Below are 23,365 nucleotides of genomic sequence, written 5' to 3' on the forward strand. Positions count from 1 at the left end.
TGTTAAGGTGAGGGGCACAAGGGGAACGTGGCAACACATTGAGATGATCTTTGTCGTTCGCTTCAGTTGTCAGTGGTTTTAATGTTGTGGCTGATCAATGTGAGCTACGCGGAAAAGGCCACAGTGGTGGACACATTTAGTCTAGGCCTTTAGTTTTACAGTACAAAGTATCTGACTGGTCCAAACGCAGACTTTCCACTGGGTTTGCGCTCCGCCTTATGTCAGTCTAACCTTTGTAATCCTGCAGCCTTGACAAATCCGAACACACCAAACTGTAACACAATGTGCAAACCAGAACATTGTAACCATGGTCCCACTTACAAATGTTTCAAAACTGATGTTATATGGTTAGGAAAATATTTCATGTTCTGCGAATTTGCATATGAGCTGACGTTATGCTTGGAAGAAGAAAGCTTTTCTTTTTTTTTCCTGGACTTTGTGTCTGTTGGTGTAAAGGAGTCGATGATACTGCTTCATGCAACCTTTAGAATAATGAAGCTATTCACACAGCTGTCTGAACATACATTCACGGATCACACTTCTGTCTCTCGGGGGAGTTCTAAAGAATCTTAATTGTGACATTTTTCAACATGTGTGCATCAGAAAATCATGAGTAGATATACGTCTCCAAGACGGGATCCAGAGTAATTTAAGTTTTGTCCATTAAAGGCTCAACTTTTGTGCAATCATTTTGGAAAGTAGTATGTTATCCGTATTCAATCATTTTAAGGAGGGTTTTTTCTCTTCTTATATTTTATTATGTGCCCTGTAGAAAAAAAAAAAAACTAAACTCTTAGTATGCGTAGACTTAAAAACAGTTTTACTTGCAGAGCTGTAGACAAATTATTTGAGAAAAGCCTGTTTGAAATTCTTTTTGCAGTCACAGTAAAAGAGAGCTCAAGGACTGATCCAACACTGGTGTTTGCAACACACAATGTTTCTATTATAAAATGCCTATTCAGCTAAATTTTTTTTTTTTTTCTTTTTAATTTGAGATAGGCTGCAGTGACCGCTGCAGTGGTATTGCAGGATAGATCCATGATCCCTGCACGTGTGTGTGTGTGTGTGTGTGTGTGCGCTCGTTTTATGTGTGTATTCTTGAGTCAGCATGTACATTCTTGCGTGCCTCTGAACGTGTGTGTGCCTTCGATGCAGTGATCTCTCTGTTGCAGTAAAAGGGCCTCTGCAGTCAGTGATGGAGGAGACTCTTTAGAGGCAACCCACCAGGGAGATGCTATCGCGAGTGTTTGCGCGTGTTTGTGTGTCTGTGTGTGCGTGCGGGCAGAGAAAGAAAGCGATGTTATCATATGTGTCTTTGCCGCAGCCTACACACTGAGGTCAAAGCCTCAGTCGTCAATCCTTCCTCCCTCATGCAGACACATTCTCACATCGCAGCATTTAGTGGCTATTTGTGGAGGTTCAGACATCTTCAGCTGCACTTAAAAGATCCTGGATGTTAAACTTGGATGAACCTAAAAGTACCTCAAGGGACAGTCCCAAAAAATAAGGTTGTTCTGTTGGAATTTTGCAGCATTACTGTACAAAACTATGGCACAAGACACAAGGTGCACAAACTCACACTTTTGATCACGTAGTCCTTGTAAGTATTAAGATGATATGATGAAACCCAAACAAGACGTTTGGTGATATTCTTCTTATCCTTTTTATTCTTGTTTACCACTCATGACAAATAAACCATAATCCCTGCAGAAATGTCGCACTGCACTCAAGCAAACCTTTTACAAGTTGATTAAACTGATGTGTAAGACAAGCTGTTCCTTCCTCTTTGTTACTGGAAAAACAACAAAGAGAGAAAACGCTGGAACTAAACAAACTATGAATGCTTTAAATCTATATTTGGAAAGCTGGATCTGCCAATGTCGTATGTAACATCAGCCAGATTTTGAATATATTTTAAAAACACTTTTCCCTCAGTCACATACAAATTGCATGCACTCTGCACCCTATTCATTTCACACAAAAAATAAAATAAAAATAAAATAAAATTTTAAATGTCCCACATGCCAGCGGGTGGTATAAACATAAAAAGTGTGGCTATTGACATGCAAGGCAGCTATTTTGACAATCAATCCACACATTTTTTCCCCTACAAGACAGTTCTCATTTAGAAAGCAATATCCTACATGGTCACCAAGCCTTCCTGACCTTCAAGTTTTTCATTTCTTTGTGTCTCTGAATGTTCTGTCAGACTGTAGAATGACATTAAAATGGTACAAGGTGCTCTAATGGTTTGAGACCATAAGGTCACAGCTCTGAGCCACGGTCCTTTAACATCTATTTGGTCGGTTTACTGTGAGTCTCTTTGTAAAAGTAAACATGGACTTGGATAAAAAATAATACAAATCTGGATTATTATTTTTTATTTTTTATTTTTTATACGACTGTGACAAACCTGAAAATGTTTGTCTGCTTAATTTCCAGTCTCTTCAGTTGTATACATAAAGTGCCAGTGAGTGAGTCTGCGTGTAATAAAGTGAATTTTCTATTAGTCTCTATTATGCTCAATCAGCCTTAACAGACAAAGATCAATACACGGGCAGAACGTCTGAATTACTACAGACAGTAAAACACAACATAACACTGTAACTTTATGACTGTGATTACAACCAATATTGACTCCACATTCAATACGATTAGTCTCTCTTTTAATCACTAACATTACTTATGGTCTGTAAAAAGGAACAGAGTGAACTGAACGCAGCGATTTGTGAACACATCCTAAAGCTCACTGTAACATGTACTTTAATGGGGATTTTATTGTCTATTATGTATATAGATGAACTTTCTGACTGCAAGGATTTTGTGTGACGGCACATCTGACTGAATTCCCATCTTGACATGGAATATTAGACTTCACATTTTCAAGCACCGATGTCTGCATTTCACTGAAACATCTCGGCAAAAAAAACCTGCTGATGCGCTCGGGCCTGCTCTGAAATCTTAAATCAATACTCAATTGTGGGGAAATAACCACAAACTGAGAGCACAACAAAGTCATTTTATGACCCTACTTACAACTCCATTGTTGCTACAGTTGATCAAACTGCCTCTAATGATTATGATAATCATACTTAAACATTATGAAGCAATCATGATGCGGCAAAACAATGAAACATATACAGTGTGTATGTATGTATTCTTTGTCAGAGTTGTATCAAATTAGTGACATTTTTCTTGCGGAGAAGATGTGTCAGCTGTCTTTATTGGTTTCAAAAAGATGTATTTACAGTGCTGACCTCTCCACAATCCACCTTTATTCAATCTGAGTATGAACAGAAGAGGGATTGTCAGCGGACTAACGTGAGAAAGACATCCAACATCTGTTGGATAAATGAATGAATTACTTTTAATATCTCTTTTTAAAATGAGATGATATACAATCCTCAAAATAAAATGCCAGGAAAACTGTTGTGACTAACTAAGGGTATCGTGCTAATGACACCCTTAGTTAGTCAGTGAACCGATTGCTGGCTTGCCCGCAACAGCAGCTTTATAATAGCTCAATAAACTTTTTATTTGTTATTATTATTTCCATCACAGGAAAAGAAAGATACTCGGCCAAATATTCCAACAAAAGTTGCTTCAGTCGGCCAACAAGTGAAATGCATCTACATCCATTTTCTGTTTTCATACTACCCTTACAAAACAACAGCAACATGATCAACTTGTGCGTCTTCAGAAGGTTGTCGTGGGAAACAGCTGAATTATGTAGGATTATACACGGAAGAAAAGGAAAAACAAATTAAAGCTAAAATGAAGTAAATACAAAAAAGAAAATCCATTGCACTGGTTGCATATTCTAAAAAAACAGCAATGTCGATCATAATTAATGTTCACATAGAAACTCCAAGGCCTTTAACTAACCTGCTGCACCCATCATGTGTAAAACTGAGGGGAATTCCATCCTATATAAATACCTCCAATAAAATGCAAAAGAAAAGGTTACACTGTTATTAATGTTATCAAGTTCAATCAAGCTAACACGCCCGTTTTCTAAATTGAATCTTTTCAGGAACCAAATTGGAATTCTAGTGCCGTGACTGAAAAAAATATTGATTGGACAGATTAAACGCAAAATGTTATTTGGCAGAAAATAAAATGAGGTGAACGGCAAACGGAGTGGATAGGTTAAAGCAGGTATAAATTGTATCACAGCAGAATGTTCTCATTCAAAGCATGTATTAAGATAAACCGTGAAGCCAATGTAAACATCGATTTTTCAGGAGTGCGAGGCGTAAAACAACATTTAAATTCATCCAACGACTTAAGGCTCTTTGTGTTTAAAATTCATTCTCAATCTATTTTGTCTTTGTGCAGCTCAACATAAAACCTCAACAACATACGTTTTTTGTGCGTTACAATTTTTTTTACTAAATCGACAAGTTAAACTTTAAAATGGCACAAACTTCTACAGTGTATTTCTTTTGCAAGCGTGTAAAGATATTCTCCCATGCCTATGTGGTAAATATGAAGCTACAGCCACCAGCTGGTTAGCATCACAGTGAGGCTGCCAGGGAATCAACCAAGACTCTAGAAGGCTACGGTGCCTGGCCAACAACTAATCTGACCCAAAACTCCCACAAAGCCACAGTGTGTCATTTTTAGACAGTTCCTTTATGGATCTGCCAAAATTAAACATTTAGAGGTGATTGTGGGGCGATTTTGTAATTAAGCTCTTTCCAGTGTTTGCGTGAAGCTAACCGGCTGCTGCTAGTAGCTTTATATCCACTGCAAAGAACTGAGGGCGACATTGATCTTTGCCTCTAACCCCCGGCAAAGAAGCTGATGAGTGCATTCCCCAAACTGTCACACTAATACTTTAAGAGCCAAGCATCAGTAAAACTGTAGTAGCTTCTTATTTTAAAGTAATTTGCTGTCGCTTCTTAGAGCTTGGAGACCTGATTAATTGGCCATAAAACCAACTACAACACCAGACATCTTGGTGGTTGCTCAAGTAGTTGCTTCTTGCATTTGGTTCTTTGTGTCAAAGTTACATATTTAGAAGTTTTTGGCTCAGATGGCACTAAACACTCAATAACTCCTTTAGAATGTAAGCTATATGAAGTTCCCTCTTCTCTCTGCAGTTCGAGCACACCAGCTCACCAAGACTCAGCTCTAAACACTGCAAAACTACGCTACACAATGATAAGTTGTCACATTGGAGTTATTCAACCATATATGTTTGAACTAAAAACAGATTCTGTCGACGAATAATGATACAGAAAACCCCGTCCCGCACGTGACATACTGGTTCCTTTGGTTTGCTACGTACGAAACCCCTAAATCAGTTTTTTTGAGACTGTCATTGGTATGCTGCAGTTTAAAAGTGGGCATTCTCCACACTGGCACTGACTGCTTACGTCGCTTATGATCATCTGGACATTTTAACGAGGCAAAAAACCTGATTTTTTTTATTTGTAAGTAGATAGCAGATGTAGAAAATGACAAATGTAAACCATGCCAGGAAGTGACTCCAGCCTGATGGGCAGCTGAGTAAAAATCTAACTTTAAATACAGCACAGTGGAGGCCTTCAGTTAAATGTGTCAAAGTATTGCATGATAGGAAACATCATGTGTATGTAATATGCAATGTAGGAGACTTGCATTTATTTTGCAAAGATGGCAGGTGATTATTATCGATATATTTAAGTAATGTCTTTTTGTTTTGACGTGAGTTGTAACTTGAATTTATGTCTCCCAGGGCTTTCCCACACAGGCGCTGAAAAGGGGCCAACTATCGAAAGGCCTTAAAGACTCTTTGAGTTGTGTGAAGAGCCCTCGGCATCTTCCCCGAGGCCTCATTACAGCTTTAGGAGAGCAGGCAAAAGAAAACGCACGGACACTTCACTCCTTCAGTCACACATTTGTGTGACTCCTTCATGCCTCACTCTTTCATTGAGGAGAGAGCTAAAGAGAGGAGAAGAGCCCCTGAAATGTGTGTCACTCAAATAGGTCACCTAATAATTTAGCCTTTTCACCCATTCTGTTCAGTCCACCAGAGAGACAGCGGAGGAGGGGAGGTATCTGCCTATAGCCGCATGCAGAGATGAATATGTATGTGTGCGTCCTTGTGTCTGTGCATGTCTGTGCATGTGTACGCTTGTGTGCATGTTGTGGGCTGGACAGCTGTATTCCGTCTCGCTGAGTTAGACAGCGAGACTCACCGACCCTTGAAGTCATCAGTCACCTTTAGTCACACAATGGTGCAGCCCTACGCTAGACTTCTGCATACGTAGCTGTGTGTGTCCACTGGGGTGTGTAGGTGTGCGTGTGTGCGTGCAGTGTTACCTTTTGCATTTATTGCTTGTTCATTTGCGGTAGTGGGTATGTTTGGCGGACAGATAAAGGGTTTTCAAGGATGCGACCGTGTGAATGAAAGCTCGAGTGTCTTTATAAGTGTACCTGTTTGCTTGTGAGTGTGGGAGGCTGATGAGAGAGAAGCAGGACGAGTGGGATGTATACGAATGAATGCTCTCGTCCTTGCATGCGTCTCTTTTGATCAGGAGATTTCAGCATGGAAGTTGAAGTGATTTTTGACCCTGATGACTTTAACTCTCAGCTCTAACGCTTTATGACATCCGCAAACAGGCTTTAAGGGTCTTTAGGTGTAAGAGTTAAGAGCTTTTAGTAGTTGAATTGTCTCATATTTGAACTTTCCCACGGGGTTTAATGGCCGCTTTACTGCGTTACCCTTTCAGCCCGGTGTTAAATCGTGTACGTGTGCTTTGTTTGTGTGTAACTGTCAAGCATGTGTGTGCATGTGTGCGTGCACGTCTTTGTGTGTGTGTGTTGTTGCATACATACGTGTGTGTGTGTGTGCGTGCGCGAGTGTGAACGGACTGGTTTAATAATCTCTCAAGTGTTTGAACAACCAAAGTCGTGCAATTTACTCCACTCATCTCTGAGAAAATTGACATTTTCAGAGTGTTGCCGTTGGAAACCACCCTGGGAAAGCTCAACTGTTTAGAGCTCAAACCAAAAAAAAAAAAAAAAAACCCACTAAGGGGTTGAGAAAAAATTGCAGTGAGGGTATTTTATGTATACGTCTAGAATTAGGACAGATTATGACTGACCACTGTTGGTGTAATGTAAAAAAACAATAGAATGGAAATAATTTAATAAGGGAAACGTTGACATTTCCAAAAAAGTAGTCTGTTATTTTTGCATACTTGCACAAAATGGAGGCAAGAAAAGGTTTCTGTATTGGTGCTTTTAAACTGAATAACTGAATAATGGATGTTTGCATTATTTCGCACTGAGACCAGTGGGTGCTGAACGCTTTTTCAGATTGCTCGAGGGACAAAGGAAGAAACTTTGTCCAATAATGAGCCAAATTCTTGGAAAAGAACAGATTAAAGCTGGAAACACTGAGGTATCCCAGTGAGAAACTCTTTGAGGTGGCGTGTAAATTAAAGCCTGGATGTGGGGGGAACGTTTCTAAAAGCTGCCCTCGAAAACCCCAAACTGATTATGTTGATTTTAATCAAATTAACTGACACTAAGTAAACAGGAACACGGGATGGTCATCATTGGACAATTCCATGTGGTTTGGCAGGAAGTTGTGCAAGAGAGAGCGAAAAGCAGAGAAACTAATACGTGTGTGTGTGCGAGCGAGTGTTAGAACACAATGCCAGGTTTTTGCTTTGTGATATTTCATAATCTGTCACACTTGCATTCCGAACAAATTCCGGATGAATAATGAATAATGAATGCTTTATGGGTTTCTAAAATGAAAATCTTGGAGAAGCAGAAAGAAAGAAAGAACGAAACAAAGAAAAAATGAAAGAAAACAAAAACCAAAGAAGGAAAGAGGACGACACTAATAACATGGGAGGGAGGGAGACGGACAGAAAAAGATATGTACATAAAAACCTGCTGATGAGACCATTACACCTTAAACGAGAACAAATTAGATTGCAGATTGCCTTTCTTTCTTGACTCCCCTCCTCCTTCTTTCTATTACTCTCCTCTCATCTTTTCTCAACTGTCTCTTAGCTCTGCTTGATTTCCATCTTAAATCGCCTCTCTCTCCCTCCTCCTCCTCCTCCTCTCCTTCATCACCATCTCTCCTCCTCTTTCCTGTCCTGCCACCCAGTGGGATGTGATTAATTGTGTGTGGGTCAGGCTGCTGGCATCGAGCTCTTCCGATATCCGACGCTAGTCCCACCTCTGCATAAGCTCTGTGTTAGCCGCTGCCTGAATCTCCTGCTGCCGACTTAATGCGCTACCTGCAAATGTGTTAACGCTCCCTCCCTCCATTCTGCACTCTGTATTTAAGAGGAAAAACTTCTGCCGGTGCACAAACTCATTACAGCGCCACAAATATAAAAATGGGTATTCAAATTTCTCATTTTAGATATATGATTCCTTACATAAGCACAAATGAGGTGGCTATTCTTTGAACGCGTCCGGCCGCTGGGGAAATGCTCCAAGTAGATGAACAAAACCAGATAATGTGTAACTCTATCCTGTTCATGCATCTAAGTACAAATCATCGGTTTGGTGATTACTCAGAAGCTGTTCCAATCACTGTCACTATTCCCTATCCTGTCCGATGGCTGTGTATCACTCCAAACCTACTTCCCTCTTTCTCATTAATCACCTCCCCTCCTTCTCTCTGTTTCTTCCCTCCTTATCATATTCACCCCCTTTTACTTCACCTCTTCTCTCCCTCATTTCCATCTCTTTAACTCCTTCAACCTGTCTTTTTAAGATCACTATTCCAATGGAAAAACGACCAACAGTTTTGCTTTATCTTCTTCCTTAGGGCCTCTGACTGCTGACCGCTAAATCCCAAACAAATGCGTCTAAAACCTCTGTCGTTATTTGGAAAACAGCAGTTACCTTCACGCCCTTTATCTCAGCTGCTCTCCCTCGGCTATACTTCACCCACCCTCCCGGCGAATTTTACGCAGATGTTTTTAAACTTTGATTTTTCTGCTTGCCATTGACCCTCTCTCTCGTTCTCTCTCTCCGAGCGTCCATCTTGTCTCGTTTCTTCCTCGCCTTCTTTATTTCTTTCCCACACGGGCCTCATCCCTCTCTTTCAGGTCAGACCCTCTGTCTTCGCCAGGGTGCTGCTTGTTGCCAGGGTGTGATGGCTCTGCTGAGCCCGCTGACTCAAAGAGAAGCCAAAAGGCCAGCCAAACCAAAATCACTGAACAGCACAAAGCTGCACTGCTCTGTTCTCTCCTGACCCCTCTGTGCACATACAAACACACAAACGTGGACAAACTGTGCACACGTATAAGAAGACATAGTTGAGCATATAGGACACAAAGACATTTAAAACACACACATCCAATTAGAATGAATTTGCTTTTGAAGCATCTTCAGTATGCGCGCACACACACACACACACACACACACACACACACACACACACACTATTCTTTGTATTACTAAACTTTAGGTTCAAGAGCGGTTCGTTTCAGGGGCTTCGATCCAGCACCCACGCGTCGGGGATATAAGACAGATCTGGAGGCAGGACGCAACCACAGAAATGCAATCGTTACTGGGGGCGGCTGAGGCTGGAGACACACCAACTGCACTTGGGGATATTCTGACATGTAGGGCAAACACACACACACACAGACACGCACACAAGGTTTTCTCCGCCCACTAATTCCAGTTTAATTTTGACAGTCGTACCGAGCGAGCTGCACAAACAACGGTTCTATTTGGCCATACTGTAAGTGCAAATTACACTTCAGGCAAAAGTTGTGGATCCACATGGAGTCATAGAAAACCAACGCATTTCACCAAACTTACTTAAATTACTATTAGGGAAACAGACTGAACAGACTCTTTGTGTCTTTTCAATTTCTTCCCAGAAGACAATAGATACTTAACAGCGTATATAATTTAATTGGAGCCACACTGTTTTATTTGTTGGTTTGTTCTGGTGGACGGCCACAAGCTGTAGCTATGGCACATGTGGTTATTCTCCGGTCAGGGTTTTCTTTTTCACTCACAACCCAGTGAGTACATTGGGGGGAAACACAGTAGACTTAACTTAGATTATGGGTACACCTTCCCTCTAAAGTTTGAGGCACTTAGATACTAAACAAATAGCTGAAAGTATGATATTAACTTAACAATACGATAATCCCATTAGTCTGTATATCCCTGTTAAACCATTTTACACAGACTTTTCTTTAACTTAAATTCATTCCTACATCATGTGTCATCTCATGTTTTCCTGAGACAATGTGTTTTTAAAAAGCAAGTTTAAAAAAAAAAAAAAAAATCTAATTGCAGTGTTCTAATTGCTAATGTTAATTAATGATTTTCTGTTATTAAAGTTTGGACATTGAAATATTTAAATGTAAAAACCAAACAAACATACTATTAATATATGTACTCATTACAACGAACACACATCTGTTTAAAAAAAAAAGATTTAGATGAGTTTTCTATGATAAGAAAAGCAGCAGGTTTTATATACTATGCATAAGAAAATGACATTTTTACACTTGAAGAATTTCTTTTAATACAGATGACTTATTTTTTCCATCTTCACTGGATTTTTTTTTTTGTATTTAAACCAATTTCTGTGCAACAGAAAAGCTTCCTTTTCATCTCAACATGGCATTAAAATGTTAGATTAGTTCTCCCCGGGTGCATCATTTTCATATAACATGCACAACTCTCCCATTTTTACCAAGGTCATTTGGCAGTACAGTACTTTTGGCAGTCTTTCTGTGTGTACGGGACAATTCCTTTATAAAAGTGCTGCTGGAAACATCATTAAAGAGTAATGCTGCGATTCTGATTCCCATTCCATCACTTCTTCTGTATTTTCAACCTTTAGTCACGCTGGTTTGGCATTGGACTAAAAAACAAAAAACAGAAAATAAAGAAAGTAAAAGAAAGCAAACAGGGAAAGAAAAGGACCAGTGAAGGTGAGGCCAACGAGTCAACAGCTCAGTGGGTGGAGATGTAATTCACTGCCTCCAGCTTACAAGCTGGATGGATACACATTGTTCTATTTTTCTTGCTCTTCTCTCTTGATATAATAGAAAAAAAATCCCTTGAAAAGTTATCCTGGTCTTGTTAAAATGGTCACAAAACTTCCTTAAACTGGTAATGTCACAGTCTTCCCTAACTGCTGTTGGTTGACGCTGACACTAAAATAAGTTTGAGGTCATTTTCATGCATATTTTATAATCAGACTGGATGGTAAAGGCCAAAAATATAACAATGACAGGAACAAACAAAGAGGGAGAAGCTAGAGATGGAGAAGAGATGTGAGGAGGAGAGGGAGGGATGAAAAAAGGTAAATGAACAGAAAATAAAACCTTAAAAAATTATTGTGACGAGAGGGGGAAAAAAATGGCGTAGAGATAGAAAAGAACACCATAAGACAAGAGAAGAGACAAGAAGAGAGAATTAAAAAAAAATGTATTAGAGTGTGCATCAGTGTGTGTGTTTGAGAGGAAGACAGAGAGAGAGAGAGTTACAGGCAAAGTGAAAGTCACCTTGTGGAGTTACAGTGCACTGAGCAACTCCGTCCGTCTCCCCTTATGAATTATGACAGTCGTTGGTTGGCCAAAACCCCTCCGCCACACGCACACATTTCACCCCTCTTTCGTTTTCTCACTCTCTCCGTCTCTCTCGGCGGTGCAAACTCAACCAGAAAGCTGTACTTGGTGGAGAAAAGTGATCATAAAATATGCAGTTGTTCCACTGCTCTTTAGAGTGCTTCTCAGACCCCTGGACTCTCTGTGTGTGTGTGATGTGGGCATGTCATGTAATGGCAGGCTCTAACTCGCTCTCTTTTCTTTGCTTTTCTTTCTGAACATGTTGCCTTCACTCCCTCCATCTGTCTCTGTTTGTCACACCCTGTCTCTATCTGTCCTGGTCACAGTTTCAGTTTCTCCAAAAATTGAATTCAGCTCAGTTCAGTGGACATCGCTGCCATGACTCGTTCTCTTTAACCCCTCAACGTGCACCTGGCCGAGGTAAAAATTCTGTGTTTTGAATGGAAGTGGTCCGTTCTGAATCTCACAGCCTCACAACTCCAATGGTGCTGATACCACAACAACTGTAACGCTTCCCTGTTTTCTAAGAAGAGCATGCACGCTGTGGAACGGCAGTTTCTTACCTTTTCTTTCGTCCACAGGGCCACGTACTTGACAAATCACTGAGAGGAGTTAATGCCTCCAAGCTTTTTGTTAAAGAGGGAGGTGAATGTTGAGGGGTTAAAGCTCAATCCTTCCTTGTCCCCTCTGTCGTCGTTGTGTGCTATCAGCAGAAAGGGAGGCTGTTCTGCAGGAAGGAATCAATGAGGAGGCTACGTACCGAACACGGCCTTTCGGAAAGATGCTATTGGCAGGTTTCATCTGCTGCCCGTTTGCTACCTTTATGTATGAAAGTATGTCTGAGGTTGCACTGAATTCCTGAAAATATGCAGACAGCATGCTGTAATTCTACTGTCCTTCAAACTGACTTTATGTAAGTTTTTCAATGTCTTGTTCAGGCATTAACCTACCAAAACAGGGACTTAAGTGATAACATAAGTGCAAATATTCCTTTGTTTTCACTAAAACTCACGTCCAAACTAATGTCCAGTAAGTGACCGGGTAAGAAGAGCATGAGACTCAAAAACACTTCAATAGGTGCTGCATGCTGAAGGACACGTATCGGCTTTTTCAGGGACTAAACGGGAAGAGATTATCTGATTTTATATGGTATTGATGATATTGAGTCTGTGCACAAAGGGTGGAAACAAGTAGTTTCAGAAATCCATAATGGTAATGTACAAACTCTACAATAAGGTCACATCTCGCATTTGAACATGTCATTCAGCAAAGACGCAGGAAGAGCTGAGGTACATATTAGCTGCTCATAAAAACCCCTAATCGTGGATTTCTTAGTTCTAACAGGAGCTGTGAGTATTGTTTTAATCACAATTTGAAAAAAAACAAAAAAAAAACAAGGTTCAACGGTGCCACTGACTGCAGGTTTTGCATTAAAACATCGGACCGACTGCTTGTTCTCATCAAAAAACAGAACGCTTTCAGATCTGAAGATAAATTATTCTCTGAAAATTCACCCTCTTTATTTTTTCTGACTGTGATAGAGACATTTTGAATTAAAACTGATTAATTCTACTTATATCTGAAAATGATCAAGCACTTATAATTTATTTTCATTAATCTTCATTGTCAGCAGGGGGAGAAAAAAAAAGAAAAAAAAAACTCGAGTTGAAAGATCAGTGAACAAAAACCGCATCTAATTCAACTGGTTGAAAACTGGCCAATGAATAATTATTAATTAATCAGCTTCATATTAGCCTGACATCGCTGCCAGAAACATACACACACTTGTGCACACGCTACCCACACATTAACACAAACAGAAACAACCGCCGCCTGTGTGTCGTGTGTGTACAGTTGTGCTTCGCTGCCAGAGCCGTTTGTGAATTTATGATTGTGTACGCATGCATTTATTAAGACACTTGTGCATGTTTTTCCACCCTGTGTGTGTTTCCGTGAGTGTGTGTGTGTATGGGTGCCCTTTCCCCAGCTCATTGGGATGCAAGGCGTGAGCCTGTCGAGTGAGAGCTGTCCAGGCTAGCTTTGGAGTCATTAGTGTGCTCGTTAGTCCAGTTATGTTAAATCTAAATTACCATTCATCATCACACAGGGACCCATCATTTATTCTGATGTGGCCTGGCAGACACATGCGCTAACTGGATTAACTCATTCAAAGACACGCAGACACACTTGCTAAAACACAGTGGAATTCAAAATCAGGCGTTAGCTATGTGGTAAGTGCTTTAAAATAGATTATATATTATTGATTGAGACATTGCAGGACATTAGCAATGATTAGTTTGCCCTTGTGAATGCAAACCACCTACGAACTGAAGACAAATGCAACCGAACAGAGAATAATAAATGAAGCAGCTCAGATCTACAGTAGGAGTTTTGACTAGTTGGCCAACTGGAGACATAATTGGAAGCTAAAGGTTACAGAAATCAGCTCACAGGTTGGCAACCTTAATCCCCAGACCACAAGAATATTCTACAGTAGTTAATTAAGCTTCAGAAAAGTCATCATCGAATGAAACAAATTGAACAGTACATGAAGAAAGTGAACGGAACAAAATTCGAACTTCAAGTTTTGGGAATAGAAAGAGGTTTTTTTTTCTTTCTTTCTGCTGTTCTGCATTCCTCATTGATACAAAGGAATAGAATAGTATATGGAAAGACTTCAAGGTACAGCGGAGGAAGGCTGGCCTGCATTCAATGCTGGCACTCAGCATTAAATTAGCTCTCGCTGAGTAAAAACACACACACACGCTGGCACACACAGTCATTAGCCGCTGCAGGAGGAATGCCTACCATCTGCGCTGACGTGATTGCAAAGACGAGGTATTCTCGGGAATCAAACTGACAAAGTGGATCGAGCAGCTCCTCTGCCAAATATAAAGACTGTGTTTATCACATAATTACATTTCCACTTCTGCTGTGTTTATTGGCCTTACAAGTTTGAGCACATACAGCTTTGACCACCAAAGGCTTTCAAAAAAAAAGAAAGGTGGAATCAAAGTATTAGGAGGGAAGCCGACTGTGGGGTTGTTGAGTTTAACGATCGCGCCGCTCTTCTTAGGCGTGCATTGAAATAAAGTCATGTTCCAATTTCCTTCAACGTGTTCGTGGCGGCATCACAGCTTAAGACTATCGACACGTGAAATGATAATATTAGTGGAAAAATCTTTGGCCCGCTTGACATGTTTATAGGCTTTAAATCATGATGGGACCTGCAGCTGAAACTAAATTTTAAATTTTAAAATCGGAAATTTGTAACAGATTCTCAGAAAGTCTTTTTATTTGTTGTTTTCAATAATGAGGAGATGAAGCAGTTCCAGGTTGTGTTTAGAAAAATTCACCAACACCAATCTGAAGCCTTCAAAAGCTTGTGTTGAGATGAAAGGGACTTTCAGGCAATTAAGATTAATCTTTTTGTTTCATGTGAACACTGCAAAGCTCATTGGCATGCACCAGTAACACTCGCCATTAGGAAAATTGCTTGTTTAGAATTATTGTGCAGGACTAATTGATTGTGATAGGTGTTTAATGGCAAATATGATAAGGCCACCCTGGTTTGCAATCTGTTCATGATTTTAGGGGAAAGAATAATGAGTCAAGTATGAGTCTGTGTTCATAGACGACGGAGAAGATTTCAAGGTTTTAGGATCTTTAAAAAACACTTGCTTTGGCGTTGCAGCTTTCCATCACTAAACAGTTGTAGACATCGTTGGATCAACTGCTGTTTTCATACAACATAATCAGTGCTACTCTTTCCTGGCTGGACATCATAGAGCGCAGACAGGAATGTCAATGAATTAACTTGTCTGGTAAAACAAAGGATAACACTGGGTTTAGCAGCTTGAGTTGTTGCCAATTTTGAAAGGTCTATTTGATGTACAAGAGGAGCCGTCAGCTGTTATACTGTTTGAATTTGGTTTTACCGTTATACGAGGGATGTGACCTTTTCCTTGCCTTAAATAGGCGCCATGCTCTAACCTATCACTTCAGTCTAACCAGTGTTCTTACCTTAGCTTTGATGTACATTAGCCAAAACATACAAGCCACAACTGCGAGAATCCCTTAACTTTAATGAAACTGCTGTTAGAGGTCACAGAAAGAAAGAGCTTCGAAAATGTTGGCACTGAATGTGGACCTTTTTTTTTTACTGATTGTTAATTTTCAGTGTTATTTGCATCAACAGTCTGTCGTGTGGAAGCTAAAAAGGTCATTTATGCACTTCTCTTGTTCTTGATTTCAGGTCTGAGATGAGACACAAACTGCTCTCTCTTGCATGAAAGTCAAATGTGCTTCATGCTCATCCACTAGCCTGACCTCCAGTTTTTATTTCGACTTCTCTACAAAAAGGCACACTAACACATAAAATGTGCACTGGAGAATCCTCCAAAATAAATTTATCACTGTCTCAGAGATACCGGGCAGATCATTCATACCTTTCAGCCTGATCTCCCAGCAGAGAAGACGCCCTGCCAAAGGGCATCCTTGATGCTTGATAGTAATAGATACTGGATGAGAGTGTTTTCCTCATTTCCCCACCCAGTGTGTGGCTTTGAATTACACATCATGGTTTGAAATTGACACCCACAATAGTAAATGCCAAAGGTCTACTACATTCGTCTGACAAGGAATCTGTACGGTGGATCACTGCATGTTCAAAACAGTGACATTTAAACACATTAATAACAAAGTCTTTGGTCTTGTTCTGTTTCAACGTTGCTTTCTGGTCATTGATTAAACCCCAACAAATCCATCTGTGTGTCTCTAGGTTTCATATTTAGTTTTTTGGCCAGGCAAATAATCCCCTCCTGCCTTGAACGGTGTTAGACGTAACTCCTTTATGAAAGCACGGATCTATGAAGCCCCTGCCTCTTTCCTGACCCGCCCTTCTGCTTCTTGCACCAGCTTATGTACACCAGGTCATCTACGAGCCATACATTTTTCAATTCTGCAGAAGAATAATGAGATGTAAACCCCACCCTGTGACTTGATGGGATTGGCTACTTCAGGTGAACTTCCAGATGTCTACTTTCATGTTTTTGAGACTGTTAATAGCAGAAAGCCACTGACGGATTATTTCCCTCAAGATGTGTCCTCCAGCTTTGGAAAAACGTCACATGGCCAAGTTAACAGCAATATACCTTTCACTGTCAGCGGTCTTTTCAACATGATTCTTCTTGTGCATAGGGCCCACGTAAGGTAAACAACTCAAACCAACACAATGTCTCTGCAACAAACCCTCTTTGTCCCTACCTGTTCAAGTGCTTTACAACAAAATGGTGACTTTAAGACGATTATCTGCTCGCTTAATTGTGTCTGGTCTCCTTCAGGTATATGTAGATGGCAGGTTGGAACGTCCACCAGTCATGATAAAAGCTGTCACCTTAGGCCGCTTTGAGAGACTTTTTGGGTCCTTTTCCCATTAATATTATTTACACTTTGCTGACATCCACATCTAATCTCTTCTTTTTTGTAATTCAATCTATGTTTTGTAAACAAGCCTTTTAATTTAAGCACAGTTTTAGTGTCTCTGCCTTTATTTGCTGTGGCTCTTTGAACCGTCACACTGATGGTGAAAAACGACTCCTCTCAGGTGATGCTTTTTCAAATAAAAGCCTTTGAGGACCAGCCAAACAACTTAATTTCAGAAATTGACTTGCAACATCCCTGCCAAAACACTCTGTCCTCCAATTTTTCAGGGAGTGAAAGCGTACCAAAACTCACCAGTTATTAACAAGAAAGCTGAGCTGACCTGCAGCAGAGGTCTAGTTAGACTCAGAGCCAAAGGAATAAATCACCAGGACAGCAGTTTATGATTGGTGATATACAGGATTAAATTCAACCGGTATGTGCTTTTCTGATTGACAGATGACTATTAAACATACTGATGCTTACCTTTCAAGAAGGCAATTACTCCGTGCAAATATATGACTTTTCTGTAATGTTTATGCAACGCAGCTTCTAGGATACACAACGAAGGCCGTTACTATTTGAGATTCAGCTTATTTGTCCACTGGGGTGACTTGAATTTGTACAGATCGGTGTTAGAATTAAGGATTAACACGTATACATAATAATAAACACGTCACATTATGTCAGTGAAATAAACTCTCCTTTTCAGGCCAGGCTGATAAAACTTAAAAGACCACAAAATCAACACAGCAACAACCCAGATGGGGTCTCCATCCTTACTTTGAGAAACGCTGTTCTGACTCTATCTGACAGCCTTGGTGGTCTGGAAACAACAAAGGGCCAAATTGAGTCAGTCAGTCAGACATTTGTTCCATCAATAATTAATGCCTCCCTGCTCCCCTCACTCTGATCCTTTCAATCTATTTTCTATCTCAGTTCTTTTTCTTTTTTCTTTTTTTTTTTACCCGCTAATGTCACATCAGTGTTTCTTCCTTCTTTTCTCTCTCCCATTTCATCTCCCTTTCACTCTCTGATGTCTTTTATACCTTTGTGTCCTGCATCTCTTTCTTCTTGTCTTGTTTTCTATCTGCAACAAATGAACAAGTTTTTGTCTGCTCTTGTTTGCATTTGCCCTGTATCTGTTTTACAGTATGTAGCTGTCTATTGCTCTGATATCTTTCCTCTCTCTGTACCTTTTATCTTTCTATCATCTAACTCCATATCTATGGATTTCTCTCCTTCCCTTTTCTGTCTCTTCCTCTGTATTGCCTGGTTTCTCCTCCTCCTCCTCCTCCTCCTCCCTTCTCTCCTCAGGTCCAACAGTGGATAAATAAATTATGTCCAGGAAACTGGCTGCTTTTACAACACCAATATCATATGCCTTTCTTTCTTTCACTTCCCTCAAAATCTTCCTTCTGCCCTTTTCCATTTTGTGAACACCCCACTCACCTCCCCCGACCCTCACCCACCAAAATCTCTCTTGTCTCTTGCCTCTTCTGGCAAAAAGGATGGGATAGTAACCACAGTCCTTTTGGGTCTAAATAAATCATAGCCCCGCACTGCCTCGCTTTTACAACACCAATCCTCCACTTTCATCCTGGCAGCCATGAAAGAGGAGCAACGAGAGGAGGAAACCAGAGAGAAAGAGACTATCTAAGGACATATGAGTAAAGGGAAGGGATATCAGAGGAAATGGTGAATGTAAAAGTGTCTTTAGTCATATCCCTCTTTCTTCCTCAACCTCTTCAGGAAGCAAAGCTCTTCTGTCAAAGCGGGACATAAAGAAACAGAAATTCAAACTGGCTTTCCCCAAATTTCTCTTCGTTTCTAAGAACGCAGACACGAGTTATTGGTGCAGCAGTCACGGATCACTGAGGTTTTTACTTTAGAGTATCGAGTACAGTACATGAAAGTTCTATTTCTGACAAGAACATAATGTAAAAATACAATGAAATATCTGTATATTTGTAAAATAAGGAATTTGTAACAGTTTTCGTCCAACAGAGACAAATGATTCTGGCTTTTAGTCGCGTCTGCACATCCAATAATTTCTCATTTCCTGATGGGTGAAATGTTTTAAAAATCCAATCCTTTTAAATGTCTCATCATTTTAACGTGTTGTCTAGATTAATAAAAAAAAATAAAATAAAAAATAAAATAAAATAAAAAACATCTTATCACTCCCCTTTATTTCCGGAGAACAATTATAACAAGATTAATGAAACCAACAAACTAAAATCCATTTAGCATTTTTAAAATGAGCCAGACGCCCAAATATTCGGCTTTGAGTTGTCGAAGCTGCTCCTGTGAAACATATTAAGCTCAGATAAAGCCTGGCCTACCAAGAAACATTGGCTAATTAAAAATGACTAGATTAATTAAAGTGGAGATTCATTAGTGGCACACACACAGAGAGAGCTGCACTTCTTTCAATTAGCATGACGCATGCACACATACAAATGACTTTAACACATGAACACACACACAGAACATGCTTCCATTTGTCTGCAGCTAACATATAGTCGCTTATACAATCTGCCCGCAGTTTTTAAGTAATATCCACACATTTATGTATAAATATAGAAGTGCATTCACAAGGACACATATAAACAGACGTTTCTGGGAGCGATCATTATCTCAATCACAAAGAATGTATGTTCAGACAGAAATCATAGACACACACACATACAATTAAGGATACTGGCAGACACACACCAGCACATACATGCACACACTCGGCTGGATTTTTATATTTGTGAGGTCCCACTTTGATGTAATACACCTCATCCGAGTGGCAACAACACCCAGATCCCAGATGTCACCCTGACTAAGGCTTTTTTTTTTTTTCTTCAATATTTAATATTCAATATTTGTTCATTCTTTAATTTTCCTTCCATTAACTTATTAATTGTCATGTCTCAGAGACCAAGGTGACATTTCAAAAAAGCTTGACTCAAAGATATTCAAATTACAGTGATATAAATCAGCGAAAACCTCAGTGGAACCAGTAAATCTTGAGCACTACGACTGATAAGCTGCGATTTTCTAGTTGACTAATAGTTACAACACTAACCCTAACCGCAATCTAAAACAAATACATCCTAAAAACCAAGTCTTCACTCTCAAACATCCGTCTGAAGAGGAGAGAGTTGATCTGTTCTGAAAATGTCTCAAACTCAAACTGGTCCTCACAAAGGCACAAGAGTACACTCACACAGACACACACAGGTGTGGACACACACACACACACACACCTACCTGATGGTGCAGTCACATGACCTCCAATCACTGTTATCTCTATCATCCCATTTTGTACTACGGTCACGAAATCAACCCCAAGAACTGAACAGATGGGGCTGCGTCTGTGTTTGTGTGTGTGTGAATATGTGTGAATACACATACATCTGTGTGTATGCGTGGGAGTGTGTGTGTGTGTTAAGATGCTTGAAATGAAGATCAGTCCAGCAGCAGAATTGCTTACTGTCATTCATGCCCTTTGCACACGTGCACAAACACTTGCACACGCATACACAAGCACAAACAGACGCGCACACACACACCTGCCTTTATTAAAACGTCACATTCAGTGAATATACTGTGTGCTGTCATGCTGTCTGCTGTGAATGGAAACGGCTGCGTATTTACAGTGAATTGTAAATCCTGCCGAGCACTCAGCTGTCAGAGTCTTATGAATTGCTAATATGTTGTATCTCGCACTGCCGATCCCCCTCTATCTGCCCCCTATCACTTTCATTGTGCGCTGAGCAAAAAAAAGTGAGGCCAGGGAATCAAAAAAGCTAACTTTACTGAAAGGGAATAAAAGATGGAGATGAAGGTATCAGGACAGGTAGAATGAAAATCGAGAATACTGCCTCGAAGCACAACGTTGTATTTTGGACTTGATGAGGTCTACAGCATAAGCTACCATCTATTGAACCATTTACCACTGTATCCTCTGCTCTCTTTAATCATTCATGTGAACACATTAGACAACACCAGACTGCACCAAGAACAATCACCCCGACTACAGCTGGATACTAATCAAGATGTGCCTGATACTGTTGGACATCTCGCTGAGCTTTTACACCACAAATACCATGTAGCCATAATAAAAAACACCTTTAATCTAATCACTGATCCCATTATTCTTACAATGGTGATCTCAAGAAAACTGAAATTGTACTAGCAGACGAAAAGGGAATCAGTGCTTTCAGTATTGAATTAAGAAGTAAACTGGTTTGTATCATGTCCTCAGCACAGACTTCATGCATTTTATATAATAATCTCTGCTTTTAATAGCCTGTCTCCCAAAATGTTGCTTGGTACAGTAGATCTCTGTGTGATAATGAGACAGATTTCCTCCAGAAGCAGCCAATTAGAGTTGATTTCAGCTGCCTCACATATAAATAAAGCATCTGATTATTGTTAAAACATGTTTAAAGCTATGAAAATCAACAATGTCCTGGTTCTTTTCAAATTATAACTTGAGCGCTGTTCCATATGTGTGTTTCTGTGTCTATCTCTGGACCTCAACCACTTGTAATGATCTGCCAGCATTTATCCCTGTGCAATGTACCTGAAGATGGACAGAAAGGTTGGGACAATGCTATCAGCCTCCTCCTCCTCTTCTTCTTCTTCTCTTGTTCTTTCTCTTTATTCCATCCTTTCTTCTGCTGTCGCCTCTTCTTTCCTCTCTTTCTACCTCTATTCTTCTCTCTTTCTTTTCCTCTCTGCCTAATTTGCTGTATAGTTTGCCTCCTATTAAACATATTCAGCAACAATACTAACCTTTTCACCTCTCAGCACCATACAGCAGAATACAAATGCATTGCCAACAACACTGCAGACAAATTAATCAATGCTTGTGGCAACCAAAGAAAGAATCTTTAACTTCTTTCCAGCTCTGTTTTTCCACAAAATTAAGGCTTGACACCACAACCTGGTCGTTCTGCATTTTAGCAGAAGAATATTGGAGATAATCGTCATTGACATCTCACTTCTTGCAGCGAGTTGAAGGTAAGATGCAGGAAACAAAGCACAGCATCTGCTTCTGTGCAAAACGCACACGGTGGACACACACTCGTGCACAATGACACACACACACACACACACAAGCAAAGTGGACACCTTTCCGAACACAGCTTGCCTTGCACAGACGCCAGTCACACCTCTGAGCATAGTGACAAATGAGCAGCTCTAGAAATGTGGACAGATCAGACGCACACAACCTCTTCACACACACTCACGCAAACACACACACACACATACACACACACAGGCTCAATCACTTACACAGCTGGACGCAAACACGCAAAAACATTAACGCATCCCCATATTCAGGGGGAATCACGCACATGCGTGAACACACATGGTGCAAAGAAAATGCAAACCACAGCAGGTGGCAGATACACTGTTTTTCTATTCTTTGTGATCGTGTGTGTGTGTGTGTGTGTGTGTGTGTGTGTGTCTGTCAGTGTATTGTAAGTCAAGGACTAAACATTTGCTGCTGAATGAACAGGTACATTACGCTTCATCTTTGCAAGCAATGCGCACAAGTACTTTGACATGCACATCAGCACACACACACACACACACACACAAGGGTATCACTGGGGATAATTCCCACACAGAAACATGTAAAGAAACTGCATTTTCTAAACAGCGTTAACTTAAAGCTTGTCTAACACAGCAGATATACATAAAGAGAATGATAAAAGATAAGATAGAAAAGTAGATGAAGGATGTGGGACGACACACAAGTGAGAGGAGAGGAAGGTGTCATTTTTACATGAGAGGAGAAAAGAAGCATGAGAGGATGAAGAAACTGAAAGACAGAAAAGACAGCTGATAGTGAGAAGAGGAGAGCGCAGGACAGATTCCTGTTTCACAGACTACACATGAAAAGGGGGAGAGAGGAGAAGAGGGAACTGATGAGAGGAGGAGGTAGAGGAGGAGGAGGAGGAGGAGGAGAGGAGAGATGGAGGACCAGGGTTTTTCTCTACTTACAGAATCTCCAGATCGCGCAGCGCTCGGAAAGCTCCATCTTCGATGCAGCTGATGTGGTTGCTGTCCAGTTGCCTGCACCGCGCACACAAACACACACACAGACACACACACACACAGATGAGAGAGAGATGGGAGAGAGTCAGGCGCAAGAGTCTGCAAGGTCCGCTCTGCTGGGGGAGGGACTAACAAAAGATGGGCTGCCTGAATGAGTGTGTGTGCATGTGGGTATGTGTGAAAGGTGATACCCCGGTAGTGGGCTTAAGGTAGCAGGTAGGAGACACCGGCGTTAACTCTCTCACACACACTCACTCACTCACACACACTCTGGGGATACCTAGTCCAGACGGTAGCACACAAGGTAAGGTTCTCAC

The 23,365-nt window shown here is 40.5% G+C and overlaps 1 protein-coding gene across 1 annotated transcript in view; it reads right to left on the reverse strand.

Moving 5' to 3' along the window:
* LOC103370144 (slit homolog 3 protein-like) overlaps positions 1 to 23,365 on the reverse strand; it is a gene marked incomplete at its 3' end in the record, with an annotated part of 187,157 nt that overhangs the window by 37,567 nt on the left and 126,225 nt on the right. Inside the window, exon 4 of the mRNA XM_008299081.1 lies at positions 22,995 to 23,066. The remainder of the gene's footprint in view (positions 1 to 22,994; positions 23,067 to 23,365) is intronic.

The sequence above is a fragment of the Stegastes partitus genome, unplaced genomic scaffold, assembly GCF_000690725.1.
Source record: "Stegastes partitus isolate 25-593 unplaced genomic scaffold, Stegastes_partitus-1.0.2 Scaffold1379, whole genome shotgun sequence".
Lineage (NCBI taxonomy): Eukaryota > Metazoa > Chordata > Actinopteri > Pomacentridae > Stegastes > Stegastes partitus.